A 14285-nucleotide genomic window follows, 5' to 3' on the forward strand; every position below is an offset into this window, starting at 1 on the left:
TCTCAAACACAGCCAGCTCCACTCTGTGATCATATTCCCTTGTTCTCTCCCTTTCAGAGCTACAGTTTGCAGATGGGTGTAACCAACATGCTGGGGCAAGTACAACAGCGTATCACATGCTGTTATTACATCAGAGCTCAGACTAATTTCACTTCTCAGGAAGTGAGACAAGACAGTCAGACAGTCGTTGTCACTGAGCGAGAGGTGAAATGGCGCAGAAAGGAGTACAGCTGGACCGGGAAACCTTCTCTTGTTCCATCTGTCTGGATCTACTGAAGGATCCGGTGACTATTCCCTGTGGACACAGCTACTGCATGAACTGTATTAAAGGCTTCTGGGATGAAGGGGATGAGAAGGTAATGTACAGCTGCCCTCAGTGCAGGCAGAGCTTCACACCGAGGCCTGTCCTGCTGAAAAACACCATGTTAGCAGCTTTAGTGGAGGAGCTGAAGAAGACTGGACTCCAAGCTGCTCCTGCTGATCACTGCTATGCTGGAGCTGAAGATGTGGCCTGTGATTTCTGCACTGGGAGAAAATTCAAAGCCATCAAATCCTGCCTGGTGTGTCTGATCTCTTATTGTGAGAAGCATCTTCAGCCTCATTACGATGTAGCTAAGTTAACGAAACACAAGCTGGTGGAGCCGTCCATGAAGCTCCAGGAGAACGTCTGCTCTCGTCATGATGAGGTAATGAAGATGTTCTGCCGCACTGATCAGCAGCTTATCTGTTATCTCTGCTCTGTGGAAGAACATAAAGGCCACGACACAGTCTCAGCTGCAGCAGAAAGGACTGAGAGGCAGAAAAAGCTCGGGGGGAGTCGACAGACCATCCAGCAGAGAATCCAGGACAGAGAGAAAGATGTGAAGCTGCTTCAACAGCAGGCGGAGGCCATCGATCGCGCCGCCGATAAAGCAGTGGAGGACAGCGAGAAGATCTTCACCGAGCTGATCCGTCTCCTGGAGAAAAGAAGCTCTGATGTGAAGCAGCAGGTCAGATCCCAGCAGAAAAGGGAAGAGAGTCGAGTCAAAGAGCTTCAGGAGAAGCTGGAGCAGGAGATCACTGAGCTGAAGAGGGAAGACGCTGAGCTGAAGAAGTTCTCACACACAGAGGATCACAACCAGTTTCTACACAACTACCCCTCACTGTCACCACTCAGCCAATCAGCATCCAGCATCCATATCCGTCCTCTGAGCTGCTTTGAGGACGTGACAGCGGCCGTGTCAGAAGTCAGAGATAAACTACAGGACGTCCTGAGAGAGGAGTGGACAAACGTCTCACTGACAGGGACTGAAGTGGACGTTTTACTGCCACAACCAGAGCCCAAGACCAGAGCTGGATTCTTAAAATATTCACGTGAAATCACACTGGATCCAAACACAGTAAACACACAGCTGTTATTATCTGAGGGGAACAGGAAAGCAACGTTAATGAGTCAACAACAGACCTATTCTAGTCACCCAGACAGATTCACTAACATGTGGCAGGTCCTGAGTAGAGACAGTCTGACTGGACGTTGTTACTGGGAGGTGGAGAGGAGAGGAGGAGTTTATGTAGCAGTCGCATACAAGAATATCAGTAGAGCAGGGGGGTCGGAGGAATGTGGATTTGGACAAAATAACAAATCTTGGGCGTTGGGTGGATCAACAACAAATATACATTTTGGTCCAACAATGTCCAAACTCCTGTCTCAGGTCCTGAGTCCTCCAGAGTAGGAGTGTACCTGGATCACAGTGCAGGTATTCTGTCCTTCTACCGTGCCTCTCTGAAACCATGACTCTCCTCCACAGAGTCCAGACCACATTCACTCAGCCCTCTTTGCTGGACTTTGGGTTTGTGGAGGCTCTGCTGAGTTTTGTAAACTGAAATAGACAGAAGTCATTTAAGGGTTAAATTCTGTCATTCTGAGTCATTTTTTTTATTTTAACAAAAGGAAAACTTCTCTAAATTGCATCTTGTTAAATGTGAATATTTTCTGGTTCCTTCACTCCTCGAGGCTTTTTTCTGCATTTCGATGCTTTTTTAATTTTTTGTAAAATTTTGTTGATGCTTTTTGAAACATTTTCAATGTTTTTTTTACGGTGGTTTTTATTGAAAGCTTTTTGGCTTTTTTTTTTCTACAACCCCCCACCCACCCCCACCCCCCCCCACCTCCACACCCCCCCCCACCCACACCACACACACCCACACACACACACACACACACCCCCCACACAAACATCAATGTCTCATAACACACACACACACACACACACACTCTATCACTCACACACACACAAACACACACACACACTCTCTCAAACACACACAAACACACACACACATACACACACAAACACTCTCACACACACACACGTGGACACATACATACACACACGGACACACTCTCTCACATACACACACACACACACACACGGACACACACTGACACACACAGACACAATGACACACACACACACTCTCAAACACACACACTCTCTGCTGAGTTGTGTAAACTGAAATAGTCAGAAGTCATTTAACGGTTAAATTCAGTGTTTTAACTCTTTGACTTATTTAGTCTCCATGTTTGTAGCTGAGAGATAATTGTTGTGACTTTTCTATTTTCGACATTTTTCATGTGTTTACACATTTTTGTTGCTTCTTCTTATTTATTTTGTTGCTTTTATTAAACTTTTTTGTCACTTTCTTCGACATTTATTTGCTTTTCCAAACGTTTGTGTTTTTAGCGTGTTCTTCAGCGCCCTGTCCCGCGTGACACGTTTACAAAACCCAACCCATCAAAATGTGTCCAGATACCACGCCACTTGGCGTTAGAAAGTGGGCGTGTATGTTTAGGTGAAGTCATGATGTCATGTTGGTAGTTTCTCTTCCACTGCATGGCTCTGAAGAGAGAAAGCACCAGACCTCCTTTATCCTGCACACTTTGTTCTCTTTGGGGACATTTTGTAAAGAAATCTAGATTCACTTTTATTTGTTTTGGTGGACCAAAATGTTGTTATCATAATCATAATCAATAAGTCATTCTTCTCTTTTACATAGCTGAGATTCTGGTTCTGTGTGGATTAAGTGAATGTGTTGATGAAATCATTGAACAAGAGTCTTTGAACAGACTTTACTGATGGGATGTGGGAACAAACTGAAGCTTTACCTGATGAATAAACTAACATGAACAAAGTCTTTTCTTCCTGTCTTCATTCCAGGGTTTTTATACAAAGCTGACGGAGGAAATGTGAAACTGATGTAATGGCACATTTACATTTAAGCATGCTTCTTTATATATTTTTGTCTTATTTCTGTTTAGGTTTCTCACACAATGCTGAAAGGGAGTTTATCTCATTCCCACATGTAGATTCTGATTCTATCTAAGTGAGAATCACAAAGTCTGGAACATAATGTGAGCACTGTTTGTCTGAACAGATAGGGGCTACAAGGTCACCCTAAAACTATCTCTCCTGATACATTTAGTTTTCCCTGGGTAGTTGAGACCATTTCACTGTTTAACTTTCTAAATCCACTCCTGCTGCAAATATAAACTTCCACAACAGCTGTCCTTTTGCCCTTCAGTCCTTGAATAGGCCTTTGTCAAGTTTGGGTAAAGAGGCAAAGTGTGACCCATACATAACTTATATACAGTAGTGGATCCATCCAGCCAGCACTGAGAGAGTTTGTTATAATCAAATGTTATTTAGCTCCATGTTTATAAATGATTCTTTCCTTTTTAAATAGTTTAAAATAAGAAATAACGTCAATAACTATGTCTTTGCATTGTTGAAATAAAGATTTTTCCAATCAACAGTGTTACATTGTGTTCCTGAAAGCCCCTAAATGATATGAGAAGGTGCTGACTGTAAAGACAAGCCTTGTTCAGCTGTAGCCAGTCTGCCACCTGCTGCCAGAAACATGCAACAACGGGGCAATGGCAAAATAAAAGCCTTATGTCTTCCACTTCCTTAGCACACAAGCTACATACATCACTATCAGCTGTTAGCTTCAGCATTTCATTTCATATCTTGTAAATATGTGTGTGTGTGTGAGTGTGTGTGTGTGTGTGTGTGTGTGTGTGTGTGTGTGTGTGTGTGTGTGTGTGTGTGTGTGTGTGTGTGTGTGTGTGTGTGTGTGTGTGTGTGTGTGTGTGTGTGTGTGTGTGTGTGTGTGTTTGTTTGTGAGTTTGTGTCTGTGTGTTTGTAAGTGTGTGTAAGTGTGTGTGTGTGTGTGTGTGTTTGTAAGTGTGTCATCAAAACTATGAATGAACACATATGGAATTATATACTTAACAAAAATGTGTGAAATAACTGAAAACATGTCTTATATTTTAGATTCTTCAAAGTAGCCACCCTTTGCTTTTTTTATTAATAAGGGAAAACATTCCACAAATTAAAATATAAGACATGTTTTCAGTTATTTCACACTTTTTTGTTAAGTATATAATTCCATATGTGTTCATTAATAGTTGTGATGCCTTCAGTGAGAATCTACAATGTAAATAGTCATGAAAATAAAGAAACACATTGTGTGTCCAAACTTTTGGGTGTACTTTTTAACCTGAAAATATACATACAGGCCAAAAGTTTGGACACACCTTCTCATTCAATGTGTTTCTTTATTTTCATGACTATTTACATTGTAGATTCTCACTGAAGGCATCAAAACTATGAATGAACATATTCTGTTGAAATATCACAGATTCATGCCCCCCAGGTATTGATCCTGATAGCACTATACAAGTAGATGAATCTGAAAATGATTTCTGCAGGTTAACATGTGTGGTGGAAGTTTTTCATGGAGCAGCAGAATTTAGTGATATTAATGATAAAAATGAGAAACGAATAAAGACTGTTTGAGAATTAAACCAAAGTTTGGTCTTTGAGTATTTATTTACATTTGCAAATGCAGAGAAAACGGTTTCACAAGACAGAAGCACACATAGTCGTCATTCCCTTCTTCACCTTATCTGTTAAAATAAACAACTGTGAGGAGGTTCAGCAAGAAAAAGAAAATGACTCTACTAGGCAGAAAGGTCACGGTTGTCAGCTGTTTCACTTGGAGCCTTTCAGTCTGCTCATAAAGAAACATCTTGTGGAATATTAAACAATCATTAAAACAATGAGGTTAAAATAACATGTTGCCATCACAGTTCACCCTTTTGATTACAAAATAATCACAAAAAAAAAAAATTTACTTTTAAAGATTCGAACCTTATTATAGAATTAATCACATACCCAAACTTTACTTCTTAAGATTCAACCTTATGGACATTCATGTCTATTTCTTACATGTTAAATGGAAAGGTACAAAAAACTCTTTTAATAGTAGCAAGCATTCATGTCTAAACAAAAGAATAAAACAAATTAATCAATCTCACACAGTATCAGAGGCGTTGTCCAAAGCATTGTCATCATACCCAGACAGACGCAACAAGTCAGAAGACTGTTTTCTGCAGTGCCTAATACTGAATCATATCTACCATAAGAAAGAAGAACTTGTTTTCTTGATTAGGGTAACGACATAGCAAACACAATTCCAAAGACCAAAACATTATCTGCTAAAAACCCTGGACCTGAATCATCAGACCATTTGTGTAAGAGATGTGTTATATACTTAAACATTAAATTAACCTTGTGTGAAGTGTGAATATTTACTAACTTCAAATTTACCTATGCGTATGTACAGTTCAAAGTCCGTTGACAACCCATGGTTAAAACCCCAAGTACTGCAAACCCGTATGGCGAAGTCGTTCAATGCATAGGGCATGTGTCAAATTTTCCATGAAGCTGATAATTAAATTATCCCATACCATCAAATGCTTCCCTATTTTGGTTATTTCAACATAAATCAATTGTAGTGCGCTCAGTGCAATTATCAAAGCTCTCACAGAGTGAAAGTTGAGAAGAATCAGAATAAAACTGACCCCTCCTTGTCTCTAACATCATTAAGTGCTGTCAGAGCACAAATGAAATTCAGTTACTCAATGTGTGTGGTTTTACTGGAAATAGCTTATTTCTGTGAGGAAAAAGCGAACAAACATAACGAAAGTCATTATAACCTACATCACGCATACATTTCTTAACTAAGCCAAGTCATACATTAGTAGGAAATGCATCTATTAGATAAGCTTTCAAAAGTTTTAGTCAAATGTGGTGTCTGTGTGTCGTCAAAATGTGGAAGGTGAAATTACTTCAATGTAATAAAAAAAAAATCCACAAGGAACTTTTCCTAAGTTCTAAAGCACACAACAAAATGGCCTAGATCTGTGTACTTAACTTGGGTCAATATTAACAATATTACTGTTTAGGAATAATTTACTTTCTTTCATCAATAATCTATCAGTTAAGTTTGTGTGGTCATGAGGAACCACATAATGTACAAAAACCCTAATTAGCCCCAATTTAGTAGCATTCGTATGCCAAACATCCTTTTTCTCCTTGACCTGGAAAGTAGTGAACGCATCACTCGTCTTTCCCTCCATGTTCTTCACTAGTCGTTCTAGTGTGTTGGTGTATGTAAATGTTGGGAGGAATGGTTACACGTGATTTATCATACTCTTCTCTCATCAAAAATCAAATGCAAAAACCATAAATGCAATAGAAAATCATAAATGCAGTAACGAAGAAAAAACACATTACAAATTTGGCAAACCCCCCTTGTTCTTCTTGAAGGGTCCCTGTTTCAGTCCTTTCTGTCTATTCTGTGTGTATGTGTTTCAAACACTCTGCTGAGAGAGTGTGTGTTTGTCTCAGAGGAATGTCAGATGCTCCTCAAGAGAATGTGCAGTGAGTGTGTGTGTTCAGAGAGAGAGGTGGTGTGTCCTCTACAATTGTGAAGTGTATTCTGCTGTCACTGTCAGAGAATGTGCTCTGAAATGTGCTGTGGTTGTCAGAGAAGAGATCAGTATCACTGCTGTCTTCTGAAATGATTTTAAGCAGCATGCTACAATACCAGTATGGAGCTTCTGGTTTTTCCTCCTTGGAAAAACTTCTCGTTTTCCTCCTCTCTGAATGTGTTGCAAAGCAGTGAGTAAACTCCAGTTTCCCCTGTCGCTTCAGAAATGGCACATGGGTGACTCAGCAGAGAATCTGCTCATCACTTGTTGCAGGTTGTAGAAAAAAACCTGTCCTCTCCTCCACATCGGGAACCTTTTGTAGTGATGCGTGTATCCATGTGGCTCTCACTCTGCCCCGTGTGTGTCACTGGAAGGATCTCGATGGTCTCTGTCACCGTCTAGATTTGCCAATCCTTCCCGAAGTTGTTATCACCACGGAATCCCCAGGCTGGACACCTGGATTCTTACGGCCAAAAGAGCAGAAGAAAATTCTCACGCAATAACCTAACCTATCATTTCCCTTATACTGCCGTGGAAGAAATAGGTGTTTTTTATTATGGGCCTATTATGGGCCTATGTCAAAAAAAAAATCTTTAGAACAAACTTTTTTAGAGCAGATCAGAATCAACAAAACCAAAAAAAAAATTACTATTGCATCCCCTTACACTACTGTGTCAATCAGGGGGTAGATGATCCTTTTGATTACAGTTGAACTATCAATTTTGTCAATTTTGTTTTATGTGTTTTCACCTGAGCAGGTTTTTTTATGTACAATTGTTACTACCAGGGTAAAGCTATTGAAATGTAACTATTCTTGCCCGTTGGTTATTCAAGGTCTTTTAAAACCATAGCTACATTGATGTCACAACAAATGTTTCAAACGTCTTTAGAAAAATCAACCTAAAAAAATTATTTAACACTTTTTAATTTTGCTACTTTCCCTACTATTTATGAAACCCCTTATTTATCATTGCTACTACTATATCCCTCCTATTTGAGGCATGACAAAGCTCATGACTCAAAAAGAAATGTAAATAATCTGTTTAATATTATAGTCATTAACATTGTTCTAAGTTTTACAGCAAATCCTGTTTATCCGCAACAAAAGTTCAATAAATAATTTCTTTAGGGGACTTTTCACCATAGTAAAGTGTTTCAAAGTCAAAATCAACTAATTTAGTTTAGACCATTTGTGATATAGCAACTCAAAAACTCATTAGAGTACGATATTAAATGAACTGCTTTTAGGATTAAATCTCATTCCAACCTTTATTTATTCAATATAACCATTAAACTAAGACGAATTACTCAAAATACATTGTTTGTCATTTTTATCTATAGTTTACAACCCAAAGTAACACTAATTACTTATCTGATAGTTCAGATTTTTAGCCCTATAGAGCAAACTTAATCACTTATAACTTGAACATCTATTTATCCAATTTGTTACCTGTTATGGGAAACATATCACATCATATAATATTCAACAAGAATGTATATCAAAATCATTTCTTTAAACCAAAATTTCACTTGTACTACTCATGTTTGGTTTTAGCTTGTGTCTTATCTCTGTGTGGTGTGTGTATGTAGTCTCCTCCTCTGGCTGTCCTCTCTCAAAGAAAGAAGGATTCCTCCAGGGTACATATAAACACACTGTTATTCTTTCTGTAATCTATGGCATCATTAATTAAAAACTCAATGTATTCCTGAAAGGTGTGTCAAGGTGTACAGCTTACCATCACCCAGAACTATAAAACGATATTTACTGTCTTTTCTACTGGAACACTGAGGAAAGAAAAACGTTAGACGAAACAACAGAGAATGAAAACATTTAACATTCCCTGCAGAATGTTATTTTTAGCTTTGGGAGACATTAGGTGCTCGAGCACAGACCCTCTGCATTTACTGCTCGAAGGTCCTGTATAAAACAAAACTTTAACATTCATATTAAAATGATTCTTCTTTTTTATGTTATTTGAGAAAATAAGTGTACGTGCTGGAGAATGTAAACATGGAACTATAAACCCCATCCGTCAATAAAGTTAAAAACACGGTCGGATTTCTGTCGATTACTTCCTGTTTTGCGTGTACTGATGTTTCTGGGGCCTGTAGTCCAAACGCAGCTTGATGACTACAGGTCGACAATTTGTCAGTCAATCCACGTCACATTTGTGTGTTTTGCCCAGAGATAACGCTGTACCTGAGACAAAAGGTGGTGAAACATCAGTAGATAAAAATGTCGCTTTTACCGTGCAATTATGTCTGTTGTAGCCACACGTTCTCTGAATATGTGAAACACTGTGAATACAAGGCATACGCTGTTGTATGGGTTTTCTATAGTCTCCTGTCATGAAAACATGAATGTGAGCTTTTGAGTTAGAATTTCTGAAAAACTTATTTAGTTCATCAGTCAAGGTGACAGCCACTGGACATGTGTATATGGCTGTGGACAAAAGGAAAACTCAAGCCCATCTTTTGATTTGTTCAACAAAAACTTTTCCAGCGTAATCTTCATCAGGGTCAAAAAGGTGACAAAAGGAATGCATGTAATATTTGTGATTCCTTAAGCTTAGCTACTGGTGTCCCAATTTGTTTTATCGTAGTCAGGAGATTAACAGACTGACATGGTACATGTTCCATTATGATTTGTAAACAAATACGTACTTTTAGGCTGTAATAGAAATATGTCAGCCAAAGAGTGATTTTTATCAATCCGCACAACTTTAAAGGCAGTGGGCAGAAGAATAAACATTCCTAAGACCCGTGGGTGAAAGAATGACTTTGATTTGAAATAGACATTTTCAAATTTCTGCTTAATAAATTTTCAGGACACTCAGATGAAAAGAAGAAAAAAACAATGAACATTTTCCTTTCTTGTCTAGTTCAGGATCCTAAGGATCTGAATAACACCAAATCATAAGAATGGTGAACTTTTCCGAGATAACCATTCTTCTAACCATTTCTCTAAAGAAAAAATAAACTAGTTTACCAGAGAGCTTCTGATTTGAAGAACAAAGATCTTCACTAAACCCAAATTGTTGCTCCCGAATCAACTAAAAATCCTATTTTCTTCCCTTGTATAATTAACACCATGGTAGGCAATGTGTATACACATCAGATAAATACATTGAACACGTTGAGCTATTTTCCAGAAGTTGTTTCTATTCAATGTGCAGTATTTGCATCTAATTTGATCTGTCTATCGTGTAGGGTGTGGTTGTAGCGTGCAAAAAGCATGTCTTCATTGCAAGCTTGTGTATATGTACGTGTATGTCTGTATAAACTGTTTTTAGAGATCTGGCAGTCCCAGCATCGGGGGAGAGTGCAGAGCCAGTTTCATATTCACGAACGCTTCAATAGCTTTGGCAGCAAAAGTCTTACAGTGACATCAGGAACGTATACAGACATTTTAGGTGACAGGCTCAAGTAAAAATCCTAATCGTTAACACTAAACTGAAAAAGCTGCTATTCTGTTCATTTTACATGAAAACAGCACTGCAACAAAAAACTTTTCTTGAGGAATAAAAAAGCAGATGCAGCCTTTAGAGATGTACAGTAGATATTGGTTGTCAGGTTTCATACAGTCAGAGGCAGGGCTGATTACAGACGCCCTCTCAGTGAGGTCATTTTAGCCACACTGGAATTAACAAAAATGGTTACGTCAGTTGCATCATTACGAGAAATTCTCAATCAGTCAGGTGTTGAGGTTAAACCAACGTTAAAAGTGCACATTAAATCACTACCTAAACCAAATAAGTGGACATAATCATACACCAAGAATTGTTTTTCCCATGTACAGGAGAGAGGAACAGAGAATTGTTCTCTTACTGTTTGACCTGCAGCCCCAATTGACCAAATAGAATGACCAAATAATATTCAGTGTCAAATCTATAGCTCTAATAATCAAGTTATGTGAGTGGAACCCCTTTAACTTTACACTCAGTAGTAGGCATTTTCTTCTAGGTTTCAGAAGATAACATACTATAATGGTTTAACTGAATAGATTATTTTTCAGAACTTTCTAACCTATCAATTGTCCCTAATAGCAAAACAAAAACAGTGTATCAGTGCAAAGCATTTCTTCATTGCATGAAGCGAGTGTGTGTGTGTGTGTGTGTGTGTGTGTGTGTGTGTGTGTGTGTGTGTGTGTGTGTGTGTGTGTGTGTGTGTGTGTGTGTGTGTGTGTGTGTCAGCACTACCTTCTTCATCAGCTGTTGGACTCAGTCAAACAGAGGGACAGGTGTTGTTCTCTGTCTGAGGTGTTTTTGCTTTTTCTTCGGGCAGTTAACTACCCAATGTCCAAAGTCCTTGCAGTACCAACACTGGTCTGGTTCTAGGGCTCACCATTTTGCCCACGGTACCCGCCTTGGCCTCTTCTGACTCGACCACATCCTTTGTGGGAGTGGCCTTTTTCGGGTCCGCGCTCCATATGTTGCCCACCAGCCTGTTGTAACATGCAGACAAACGCTTCAAACATGGTTTTCTCACGTACTCGTTGGTCTTTCCACCCGATGCAGTTGTGACGGATGCTGTCGGTCCTGTCTGAGAGTTGAGTCTGTGTCCTCTTCGTCCCTCCGTTTCTCCAGCTCGTCTTCCTGATTTTTAGAGAAAGCTCAGAACATGGGCTTTGGTTAGAACTGATGAGGAGGTTATTGGTGCATGTGTGTTTTTGCATTCTTTCCCTGAATCACTATTTTAACTATATTTTAAAACATTCTTTGTTTTTCCTGTACTCAGTAGCTTTAAATCCTCTGTCTTAATTTGTTTTCTCCTTTTAATTTTCTTTCTACTTCTTCTAAATCCTGTTTTAGCATTCTCAGCTTTGCCACCCTCAGGGAACCATTTGGCGGAGAGCCAAAGCTTTTTGACCAGTATGACAGACATCGCAAACAATCCGGTCCATATTTCTGATTCATGTCGATCACAATGGGTCCAGATGCCTCACTGGAAATTTCGTTCCCCATTATTGACAGTAACCTTATAGTATACTATGTCTTTTCCCTTTCCGTTGTGATCATCACCACACTGCAAAGTTATTTATTTGGGTAACTTACGTGAAATCCCGGTGCGACCCTGCAGTGAAAATCTCTTAAATAGTAAACTATTTTATTTATACTGCAGTCCGCCTCTTTAATCATGAATCGTGCTAATAGTTTCGTAGATTAATTTTTTAGGCCTTCTGCCTAATCTAGCTAATCCTTCGACTAACTTTTGGCCAGCCCAACGTCTGTCTTTTCTGTCAATCTATAGTCCTGTCAGCATCTGAGAATTAATCATAAATATGTACGTGTTTGCCAAAAGATGTCATTCATAACCTCAGTTATATCATTGTCCTATCTAATGACCCAAAAAATACCAAGTTACTCACTTCCCAAAAGTCAGAATTAGTTTCATTTAGTCTCTTTAGTTAAGAGAATGATTTTGCCAATTATTCATTACTTAATTCGTTTAGCAACAGTTGCTTGTTTAGAAGGTTTGTTCAAAACATTGAATTCGCAATCAAATTGTAATTAAACAATTTGATCTTACCGTGCTGCTTGAAATCTCTTCCTGTTCGTTTTTATCGGAGTGGAAAACAGTCAAGAGCGCTCCGCAGTCCTAACCCTCTTCTCTTTGAAATACCTTTTAAAGGTTAGAGGTATGAGGCAGGTGATTTTTGATCCCTGGATAGCCAGTCATCAGCGACCCAACAGAGCTCTTTTCCCCTGTTTTCTCATCCGACCCTGCTAGACAACGCCAAACTGTGGTGGAAGTTTTCCTTGAAGCAGCAGAGTTTAGTGATATTCATGATAAAATCAAAACGAATAACGACTGTTTGAGAATTAAACCAAAGTTTGGTCTTTGAGTATTTATTTACATTTGCAAATGCAGAGAAAACAAGCCACCACAGCTTTCCAACGGTATAAGACTTATTTCCAAAAAGCATTGTTACCACAGAGAAATAATCTACCAAACACAAATGTCCTTACTTTTTGTGCTAAGTTTAGATATTTCCATGGAAACTATCATGTTTTTGCCAAATGATGTACAGATGTTTATTTATTCTATTATCTGAAATGTCTTGAAATGTCGTGGAAATAGCTCCGGTAGATGGGACACACACACACACACACAGTTTGAATGTAAATCAGATTCAGTATGTGTGATGAACCTGCTGACAACAACACAACATTGTTTCATCACAATTCAAGAAGTCAGAGACGTTTTAAGGTTCAGCCTCAAATCTCACATTCCCAAAATACTATTCACAACCCGAGAGCTGAAACTCTTCTCTCCCATGTTTCCCATGAGACCTGAATGCAGCATCAGTGTTACAGGTGTGTGACTCCTGTGAACAAACTGACACAGTGTGATGTATTACATCTATATTTAAAGGTCTCTTTACTGATGTTGTGTGAAGTTTGGACATGTCTTCCCAGACGCGTAACTATCGGTAAGCAGGGTAAGCGGTGCTTACGGGCCCGGACCAATCAGGGGCCCGCATCACTGGAAGACATTGATTGACAGCCTGGGCCCCCTATCGCATTTTCATTACTCACGACCAGCAGTCCCACGTGCAGCCATTGACCAAGCGGGAGGGAGAACGGGTCAAATTAATTTCCTTGTTTCTGTTATGAAGACGAGACGTGTGTGTGACTCCAACATCTCACATTACCAACAAAACGTAGAGCGAAGACCGTCAAAACACTTCAGACCGTCCTGCCAACATGTAGACATTTTAACATCAATGTACGCTGGAACGTTTTGTCACTATAAAGGCAGCGGCTGCTGTTTCAATACTGTCGGCTCTCTGCAGCGGGCGGGGCTGCTGCTCCATTTCCCCTGCGACTGACACACACACACACACACACACACACACACACACACACACACACGGTGGATGCAGGAAAAAACGCGGATGAGACGACACGATGACCTAAACTGAGGACAGCTATGCTCGTTTTTGTAAGTGCAATAATAAGTTAAAGTCCAATAAGTACTTTATCAAACTATATGAATATGTGTGTGTGTGTGTGTGTGTGTGTGTGTGTGTGTGTGTGTGTGTGTGTGTGTGTGTGTGTGTGTGTGTGTGTGCGTGTGTGTGGCCAGGATAGGAAATTAACTAACAATGTAAAAATCAACAAGCCACTGACAGTGACATACAGATGAAACCAGATATTTATGGTATGCTGTTTTATTCACAATTAAATAAATGAATAAATAAATATGCCTTAGAAATAAATCATGAAATAAATAAATGAGGCAATAAATACATAAATAATTAAATACATTTAATTATTTCATGGTACTTTTATTTTTATTTCATAAGTCCACATTTATTTCGAGAGACTTTTATTTTCCTAATGCCACATTTATTTATTTCGAGAGACTTTTATTTTCCTAATGCCACATTTATTTCTTTCACTCTCTATTTATTTCCAGTTTTTATATGCAAATCAGGGGGCGTGGCTATTTCTCACATTCAGAA

The 14285-nt window shown here is 39.1% G+C and overlaps 1 pseudogene; it reads left to right on the top strand.

Annotated features, from left to right (window-relative positions):
- The first annotated feature begins 209 nt into the window (after positions 1-209).
- Positions 210-2048, top strand: LOC120571404 (annotated as a pseudogene).
- The last annotated feature ends 12237 nt before the right edge of the window (positions 2049-14285 follow it).

This window comes from Perca fluviatilis, chromosome 13 (assembly GCF_010015445.1).
Source record: "Perca fluviatilis chromosome 13, GENO_Pfluv_1.0, whole genome shotgun sequence".
Lineage (NCBI taxonomy): Eukaryota > Metazoa > Chordata > Actinopteri > Perciformes > Percidae > Perca > Perca fluviatilis.